Source organism: Adiantum capillus-veneris, chromosome 22 (assembly GCF_014529385.1).
Source record: "Adiantum capillus-veneris isolate H3 chromosome 22, ASM1452938v2, whole genome shotgun sequence".
In the NCBI taxonomy this organism is placed as follows: domain Eukaryota; kingdom Viridiplantae; phylum Streptophyta; class Polypodiopsida; order Polypodiales; family Pteridaceae; genus Adiantum; species Adiantum capillus-veneris.
Genome location: NC_140952.1, coordinates 65,775,797 through 65,785,811, shown reverse-complemented (window position 1 = coordinate 65,785,811; position 10,015 = coordinate 65,775,797). Strand labels below are relative to the sequence as shown.

Sequence of the window (10,015 nt, the reverse complement as noted above, 5' to 3'; positions counted from 1 at the left end):
CAATAAGGTCGAGGGTGAACTCTTCTGCCAGAAATAATAGGGCTTTTGTTGTTTACCTGCACCCAACTCAAATAAAGAGTATCCTTTTTGTATGTACTATGATCTATCTGATTTTTTGAAAGGTGACATCATGATTGTATGTGGTTTTTGTTTGAAATTATAATCTCATTAATTGAAACAGTACATCTTACTGGAACAATTTGTCGAGTTCAAATTATTGTGCTGCTGTGACGACTCTCATGAGGTTACAATTATGAATGCTTGTCCTGATATATGTTGTATTGCATATCAGAATCCTCCTTCAATACCAACATTCACGGTTGTCGGATGGGCTTGCTGGCTTAGAAAATCATTGATTGGCATAATTTTGGATACACACTTCTTGGCATGTCTCTTGGTACAAGGCATCCACTTGTAAAGATGTATTCATGGTAAGTAGAGGGGTTCCAACTGAAGTGAATTATTTATGAGCATGCAAGAATAGTTCTTGCAGGTGCCTATCAGTTTTCTTGAGGCAGATGCAGTTTAACAATTAGCTAGATAAACTTATTGCTATCATCAAGGCTTTCTAAGAAGTTTAGAGCTTACAGTTTCCTTTTGGCGGAGTCTAATACCCGCTTCAAATAAGGATATTGCATCCATAGTCTAGCACTTTTAGTGTGTACCCTATTGTCTGTTGGTTCTTTCCAAAGGCTTCTCTACATTGTCTGCTATTGACTTTTTGAAATTTTTGTCAGGTATGAGAGAAAGTTTGAGAAGTCCGGACATGGCCATATCTGTGTTACCAAGGCTATGCAGCAAGAGCTTGCACAAAACTGGGGCATACAGTAAGCATTGATCTTCTTTGTTTGGCTGCAGTGAAGGTCTTTACTGTCTTTTTTCTGCTTGGCTGTATGAATGGGCAGGGCCACTGTTTTGTACGATCGAGCGCCGGGTCACTTCCATCCTACGTCAATCAAGGAGAGACATGAGGTGGGTTGTTTTCTGTTGTCTCATGGTTACTTCTTACTTAAAATGCTTGTTTGCAGCTTTTCCTCAGGCTGGGCTTGCACCATATCAAGGGTCATTCTGGTTTAATGGTGGGTGATGACCACGTAAACTCTACTCTCTTTACAAGAAGCTCACCCTATTCTGAAAGTGATATACAAATGTCGGACCCAACCAAGGTCATGTTAAAGTGAAATAGGCCGGCCCTCATCATAAACAGTACGAGCTGGTAGGTCTATCAACCACTTAAAAGTTTCTTTGTCTAGGGCTTCTGTACTGATTTAAGCAGTGTCCTTGTATTCTAGTTTGTGGATGAAAGTAAGTCTACGGCTTTTGTGCTGATTTATGAGTGTTCTTGCATAGTGTTCAACCTCACAATTTGCATTTGGTAAAGGTGTAGGGACTATATAACACTTCGCAAGCTCTTCAGTTTCAGCAATGCATCATCAATGGTAACAAAATATTAGGGAATTTGGGAACATTATTTAACTCTACAGTCTGTTGGAAGACACCAATTAGATGAGCTGTAACTTTCATTAGTTTGTAGTTGTTAAAACATGTTTTTCTTTATTCATCAGGCATTGCCTCTATAAGGGTTTTTGATTTTCCTTTTTTGTTTTTCAGGACAGCTGATGAAGATTTTAATAAGCTTCTAGAAGCAGCTGTGCTCTATGATCGTCGTGTTAATGCCCTCCTAGGCGAAGATTATTTGATAGGCATCGATTCTGAAGCAATAATAGCCAATGATCCCTTTCCATCCATTCATGTAATTGTAACCGGTTTCTCTTTGCCTTTGTTCAAGTACTTGTGTTGATAGTAGGCTGTTTGTTTAATGTAATATTCTGAGAAGTAGAATTTGACTCTTTCCTTGATGGTAAGGAAAGGGACCCTTGAAGGAGGAGTATGAGAAAAAGATGAAGAAATTACGACTTAGTCGTGTCTCATTTCAGACCATGTGGGTGTCAGCCAGGGATTATCCTCTTCTACTTGGTAAGATGTTGGTAAGTGGAGGTGTGTTTTCAGACAGGTACTGCATTGTGCAGATAAGAATGCAGGAAAAAGAATGTTGATCTTAAAAATCTAGTGGCTACTAGCTACGTCTGGAACGTTGAAAGTGACCTAATGCTTTTTGTATGCAGGCTCAGCAGATCTTGGAGTTTGTTTGCATACGTCATCTTCAGGGCTAGATCTTCCTATGAAAGTAAGATAGCTATGACTAATTGATAGTGTGTTAACTGTTTCAAACTTTGGTGGTTTGTATGCCCGTTTAAATCGTGTTTTTGTCAAGGCTCCATAGGTGCAAGGTGGAATATCCTTAAGAAAGCCTAGCACTGAACGACACATTAGATAAGAAAAATTAATATAACAAGACAGTCAGTTCACAGACCTTTGTATCAATTGACGCTCATGTGCACGTATGCCTGAGGGTGGGGTTGGGGGTTGGGGGGGATGGGAGCATATATTGATGCCTAATTCTATGCCCACTGGTGAGATATGTGGGAACCTCATAGTATTTGGTCCACTAGTGAGATATTTGATGGAGGTGGATGACTGCCATTAGTCTATCTCTTGCACTTCCCTTTTAAGGGTAAAGGGTTTCTCCTGGATTCATCCAAGTATGTGGGTAATATAGGTTGTGCCTCATGCAGTTTATTTACTTCTTCATCGTGCTTCAGGTAGTGGACATGTTTGGATGGGGTCTGCCCGTTTGTGCTGTTTCATACTCATGGTAGTCTTCTGTCGTCATGTGAAGCATTCGAATCTCTGTTTGTCATGGTACTTCATCTTGATATACTAACTGTGTATTCTTTTACTTGTAGTATCAAATGAGCTTGTAAGGGATGGCGAAAATGGTCTTTTGTTTGAGACATCATCACAGCTAGCAAACCAATTTTTGGTAGGTGTGAGATATAGCCCGCATGTCACCCACTATTTGTACAATGAGGCAGAGGCCCTTGACACCTGGCTTGATCGCTCAGGACCACCTGTATGTCAGCATAATGCATGGGTTCAACAGAAGAGAATTTTCACAATCCTACTTTGCATATTCTTTATTAGAACAGGTATTCAAAGATTGCATTGAGAAGGGTTTTTATTCATGACCTTTTTTCATGCGAACCTCTTTGCAGGAGTTATTCAAAGGTTTTCCTCATAATTGCAAGCTCTTAAGTGAGCTGCAGTGCGGAGCTGTAGCTTCTGGTTCAAGTTCTCGATGGGGGGATGAGTGGGCTCAAAAGGTTTTGCCTCTTATGATAAAGGTGGTAGTGACTGCGGTTTATTTGTCCTGTTTTTGCATCCTGTTTTAGCATGATGAATTGCTATACCTTATAAGTGTAAGCAGCTTGATGAGAGAGATCATGCATGATGAATTGCTATACCTCATAAGTTTGGTCAGAAAAAAGCTTGGGTTCAACTTTGGCTTCTTGATATCAGGGCTGTCCAACTGTAACAGCTGCTCTTTGGACCAAGGTCATTCATTCGACAAACCTCGACTGCGACAACCCTTAGCAGGAAAATGTGGTGGCTAAGACTTAAGTCTGTCTTACGTGCTCCTAGTGAGTGACAAAAACTTTGGGAACCCTTGATTGATACACTTCACGTTACCTGAACTTGGCTCATGCACCTCTAGTGCATTTTCTCTAGTGTGGTCTAACAACATTTGCAAGAGAGATCTTGGCGCACACGCATCATTAAATTACAAAACATACAAGTTATGGCCTTTGCCATACGGTGATTTGTATAGAGCACTCCCATGTAGTCTCATTTGGTAAATATGAGAGACAAGTCGTGAAATGGAGGTGTGTTGACAAGTCGTGAAATGGAGCTTGTCACTCTAGTATGGAAGATGATAGGACTAATGCGCAGACACCTATTGCATCTTTGAAGTAGGCAACGTCATATAGCACCCCTCTGGCTTTGTAACTAAATACTCTAAGCTTCTCTTTTTGGGTTTGATATAATTTAGACTTCACTACCGGTCATGCTTGGGTCTATAGAAACCCCCAGGCCCCAAATACACTTTGCCACTGGCCAAGCACTTGGTTACAATCCCATTGGCAGAGTGCAGAGTTTTATGTGTCGTTTCCTAACAAGGAATTTGAAGTGATCCTTGGCATTCTTTTATTTACTTGATTGACCTAATATAAGTTCTTTACAATCTTGTTGTTGAAACTGCAACCTCAATAGAAATCTAAGGAGTTTACAAGCCAATCCTAAGTATATGCATGGTACTTCAAGAGTCCACATGGTGATAGCTTTTGGTCACACAATTGTTAAAAAGAACCCATTTTCTTGGCCATGTTTTTAATGGGCAAAAGCTGTCAGACAACCAGGATTTATGTGGAAATCTAGGGTGTCTGCCTGGGTTTATAACTAAAATGCCCATTTTTTAGCATTGACAATCGAGGTTCAATATGGAATTACAACCGGCATTTTTCACTTTTCAACTCGGAAATTTACACTACAAACCGGTATATGTGAGCGCACTGGTCATTGTATTATCTGCAATCGAAGCATATCTTGATTAGTCAAGATGTCTTTGTGGAAGATGCAGTTCAGCCCTTGTTAGCATGTACCAAGGAGACAAATAAGAAGATGTAGATGTCACATATTATGAAACTGATCTGTGGTGTCCTGTGCCTTATGATCTTCTTGAAACATATGCATCTTCGGGTTCCGTTTGCAAGGACTATTTAATTTTGGTTCCTTTCAAATTTGCAATCTTGAGACAGAAAGCTCTTTCTATAATATGCACATGATGCGAAGCCTAAGCTTCAGTACTGCTACAATCCATCTAATCTTGACTTGGATGTTGGGAAAGTAAGAGGATTCCTAAACCCTAAAAATAGCTAAAGCCAACAGCTGAAGAGGAGAATTTTTAACTGAGAGTTTGAAGAAAAGGGCTCTATAAGTACTCATAGACAAAGGAAGGCCAGCGGCGTTGTGCCATCAATACTGGGATGGTGTAGAAGGGGAGAATATATATGGTTGTTGAATCTTATCATCACTCAAACTGTGTATGGGAGGCATCAAAACTGCTACATAAGATAGGGGCATCTGACTCGCTTAATAGGGGGTTTAACTCGGTAAGGGGTCTGAGGGTGGGTATGGAAGGAAGGGGGCTGCATCCAGACATGGCATTCAAGGCATTACGAATGGAAGGCCGCAGCTTCGGATCTGGATGAGAGCATGCCAACGCTATGGCCATCACCCTTGCCATTTGATCAATGTCAAAATTACCATCCAGCCTCCCATCTGCTGCTTCTATAAGCCTGCCCTGGCTATGCAAATCCCACATCCAATCCACATGCCGCACGTTTTCGTCATAATGTTGCTGCACGCGCCTGTCCAATGGCTTTCTCCCGGTTGTGAGCTCTGCCAGCACTGCCCCAAAAGCAAACACATCTGATTGCTTCGTTGTCCTACCCGTGCGACAGATTTCAGGTGCTATGTACCCTCTAGTGCCTGCCACTATCATTGACTCATGTCCAGAAATTAATGGCTTCAACAGCCTGGAAAGACCAAAATCTGTGAGCTTAGCATTGAAATTCTCATCTAACAGCACATTACTAGGCTTGACATCTCTATGCAGAACAACTCCTTCGCACTCCTCATGAAGATAAAGCAAAGCAGAGCCTAGACCCAAACAGATATTGAAGCGTTTGGCCCAGTTGAGGGCTACGCACGCTCGATCATTATAGAGAAAGCTGTCCAAGCTCCCATGGGGCATATAGTCGTAGACAAGAAATAGCCAGCCCTTGCCCTCTCCCCATCCTCGGAGTCGGACCAAATTGCAGTGCCTCAAATTGCTGATAGCAGAAAGCTCTGCAATAAAGCCTCTAAAACCCCCTTTTGTTTGAATGGAGATGCACTTTACAGCCACTAGCTGATGCCTAAAACTAGAGGTGATGTTGGCCTTCCTTCTTTCTAATTTGATATTACAGCAGAGGCATCTGATCTTAGCAAATCCGTCGACCTCATTGTCTTGCTGTGTCCCTCTAAAAACACTGCCATATCCGCCGGATCCAAGCAGCTGCGATTTGTCGAAGTTTTGTGTGGCTAGTTTGAGCTCCTTGTAGGAAAACTGCCGAAGCCCAAGGTGAGATGAGGAGGGCAGTTCGATTTCTTCATCTGTACATGCTAATTTCTTCAGCTTCGGGCTAAATTGATGTAGTCTCATACTTGCAAGCTACTCCTCTATGCATTGCTGCAACCATATATGAGAAAGCCAACAATGGGGCTCACAATGACCAGTGCAACCCCAATTCCACCATCAAAGGAGCTACCATATTAAGGTCTTGAGCACTAGCGGCTTCTGCAATAAGTACTGGCGGTCCTATCAGCGCCCTCACATTCACAAGAATGCATAAAACCCAGCTACCTACATGGATGCCACTCATGGACACCACGGCTCACATAATTTCTCTTAAGTGGGGCAATGTGGGGGATATGAATGTGACATTCCTGCTTTCTCAAAGAGGTTTGACTGAACTAGTACAAAAACCTTGATTAGCTTAATTGAACAGAGGCTAGAATTTGTTTAATTATGGCTAAAATAAGGAGCAAAACTAGGAGCCTTCATGCATAGAGGCATGTGTTCATAAGACTAGTCATAGAGTGGACAAGTCAAGTTTGGGATGTCTTGAATCATGCACGAGATTAGAAGGTCAACCCATGAGATTAATCTTTGTATTGTTTTGACACCTAATAACCCTATAATGATATGAGTTGATGGGAGCCCATCTCAAAATATATATTGCAGCAGAGGAGTGGATGGCATGTAAAAGCCCATTGACTTTAGATGAGATTGTTTATTGATCGTGTGCTTGATCTTTTGATTTTTGCTCGACTCAGCATCATTTTTTAGTGTCTTGCAGAGTTCAATCAGAGATAAAAAATTTGCTGGCAAGCTGCCCTTGAGTGATTCAGAGGATAATAGTAGATAGGGAGTCTTAAAAATTTCTTAATGACGATGATGTGAGAGAGAGAGAGAGAGAGAGAGAGAGAGAGAGAGAGAGAATTGACCCCCATTGGTATTCGATGGCTATAAATGAGGCCTAAATTATAGGCTAATTAAAGGGTTAAATCTAGGGGTTGCAATGAAAAATTTTGGATCAAGATGTGAGGTATTTATCACAAGCAACATTCATTTGACACTCGTCTTTTTCAACAAGAGCTTTTACCCTCTCTTCTGTGCCTTAAGGAGTTTTGTGGTGTACTTCTTATGTGGTGCGTGTCACCAGCAGAGCCCAAGTATGAGGATTTTTTGGGTCATATAAAGTGCTCAACCCATGCCATGGATAAGTAGTAGATACATGCTAAGAAAGGTCATACAAGTTATGTGGTTTACTTCTTATGTGGTCGTGCATGCATCGGTTATCAATAGTATGTTACTAATGCAACTATGCCAAAATCTGCTAGTTACAAAAGCCTTGCATAGTTGCATAAGACAAATATGTCGTGCATGTGTGACCATGGATGAGGCACAATTGTTTCAAAAAGTAACTGATAACTATGCATTGCGTGACCACTGACTTATCAAGAGGATGAGTTGAAGACATGGCTTGTTTTGACCCTCTTTCATCTTTCAACCAGTGCTTGACACTCAAAATTGTTTGCACTTGGGGTTGCATGTTACATTTCTCCAAAAGAATATGTGCGCAAGAATAACTTTTGTTGGCACTATCCAAAGGGGCAAATTGGGAAGTGCATCTCTTTGACATAGAAATAGTCTTAGCTTTGTGGCAATTAAGATTTAAATAATGTGGTGGTGTGTAGGTGCTTGGTCAGACAAGCCCCAACAAACGCCCTTGTAAGTACTTGAATCCTGATATAAGGAGATGCTTTTCTAGAGAGAGGACACACTCAGTCTGGTCTAGTTCTTGTCTCTCATTCGACACACCATAGTATCAATTTAGTTTCTTGATGCGTCTGGTAGTCCAGTAGGAGATTTCAGAGGTCATTTGGAGGGCCTTCTAAGAAATTCTATTTCTCTCTCTAGAAAATGTTCTTAAAATATACTTGCATTTGTTGCGTACGTCCAAAAGGACAACTGAACACTCTGAAAAGTGAACCTAACTTTTCAAAATTCCTTGAAAACGGTCACTTTTTCATTCAATGCGTATGTCGTTTTCATGAAATACACGACGCTCATTCAATATAGCTTTCGTCATCATTGAAATTTAAAAAATCACAAAATTATCAGGTGGTGTTAGAACTTAAAGTTTTTGATACTGCCAATGCGTCCAAAATGACCAAAAACCTAAAACTATGTCTATCTACTTGCCTCAATCTGACAGCCAGAGAGGGAGAAATTGTTAAAATACCCCTAAAAAGGAGATTTTGCCTCACGGCGCGCGGGGACCATCTGGAAAATTCCAAATGGCCCTCCGCGCGCCGTGAGGCAAAAAATAAAGAATTTGGATCACGGCGCGTAGAGGGTCATCTCCAGACGGTCCCTCACGCGCCATGATCGAAAATCCCCTATTTAGGGGTTTTTTGACGATTTCTCTGGGTGTCAGATCAAGACAAGTAGATAGGCATTTTTTAGGTTTTTGGATGTTCCGGATGCATTGGCGGTGTCAAAAGCTTCAAATTCCAACACCAATTGACAGTTTTGTGATTTTTTTAAAATTTCAATGATGACGAAAGCCATATTAAATGAGTGTCGCCTACCTCATGAAAAAGACATTCGCATTGAATGAAAAGGTGTCCGTTTTCAAGGACCACTGACACCTTTTTTATATTTTTCTTAATATCAATCTATGTTTCTACGTAATGTAAACTCTTCTTTCATTGGAGGAGCGCTTTTTCCACTCTCTTCTAAAAGGCTCTCCAAAAGACCTCCAAAATCTCCTAATGCTAAAGACATTCTTCTAATCTAATCTTAATGGGATGCACCTTGGCCAAGTTTAAGATGAAAATTGGAAATACTGTGGCATGCCAAGGGTAGGACCGCGCCACCGCTACGCTTGAGCAGTTCGGTGGTTCCCTAAAGGAAGGCTAGAGGTATATGAAAGGGATGCGGTTGGGTGTAGAAGGAAGGCTCAGTCCCCTACCCTCTAATGGTATCAGAGCTCAGGAAGAGGGGAGAGGAGTGGAGATTTTTGGCATGCAATTGTGCATGGCTTACATGCATGCTTTTCCTATCTCACTCACATTCTCTCTCTCTCTCTCTCTCTCTCTCTCTCTCTCTCACACACACACACACACACACACACACACACACACACACACACACACACACACACAAAGTTGCATAGTGGGTAGTGAAGCTCACCAGTTGACTGCAGTCCGCTTGCAATGAAGAGGGGAGGGGGAGAACTTGTGTAGAGTAGGCCCGAAGCACGTTGTGCATGATGACGTCTTGAGGAGCTATTTATTTTTCGTCTCTGCAACGATTTAATGTCTTGTGGACAAAGTAATGGAAGAAAATGATCTGAGCCATTGCACAAGTTAGCGCCATGGATTACTGGAGTGGCTTGGATAGAGTAATGGACGCGATGGTTTGAGCCATTGCACAAGTTAGCCCCATGGATTACTAGAGTGGCTTGGACTATCAAAAGATGTGCATATCCATGTTAGATGAGCAATGAGACAGAGCATTGGTCCTAGTGAAAGCGGGATGGCAACAGTTTGGTTGTACTATCATCTTTGACGGGTGGAGTGATAGTATTCGTAGGTGCCACATTATCAACATCCTTGTTTCCTCTTGTGCCTTGGTATGTACTTCCTGATTTTGCAGGTTGTCACAAACAATGTGTCTAACTGCAAGGCCATTGGGAAGATGGTTGAGACGAAGTTCCCTTGCATAGTTTGGACTCCATGTGCTGCAAATTGCCTTGACTTGCTCATGGAGGATATTGGCAAGTTGTCTTGGGTGCAACCTGCTGTTTTTGATGTGGCAAAATTACTACTTTCTTCAACAAGAAACATTAGGCACTTTCCAAATTCAGGAGTCACAACACACTAGACATGGTGCGTCCCTTGAAGACTAGGTTTGCATACATGAACCTAGTACTTCAGAGGC

The 10,015-nt window shown here is 41.7% G+C and overlaps 2 pseudogenes across 1 annotated transcript; one reads left to right on the top strand and one right to left on the bottom strand.

The window, feature by feature from the left end:
* Positions 1 to 740: 740 nt before the first annotated feature.
* On the top strand, positions 741 to 4,110 carry LOC147429502 (UDP-glycosyltransferase TURAN-like; annotated as a pseudogene). The gene is made up of 10 exons (XR_015185885.1): positions 741 to 827; positions 906 to 972; positions 1,029 to 1,216; positions 1,612 to 1,753; positions 1,872 to 1,977; positions 2,127 to 2,188; positions 2,664 to 2,685; positions 2,808 to 2,884; positions 3,117 to 3,245; positions 3,421 to 4,110. The product of XR_015185885.1 is annotated as a UDP-glycosyltransferase TURAN-like (transcript).
* On the bottom strand, positions 3,116 to 6,704 carry LOC147429501 (L-type lectin-domain containing receptor kinase VIII.1 pseudogene; annotated as a pseudogene).
* Positions 6,705 to 10,015: the final 3,311 nt, after the last annotated feature.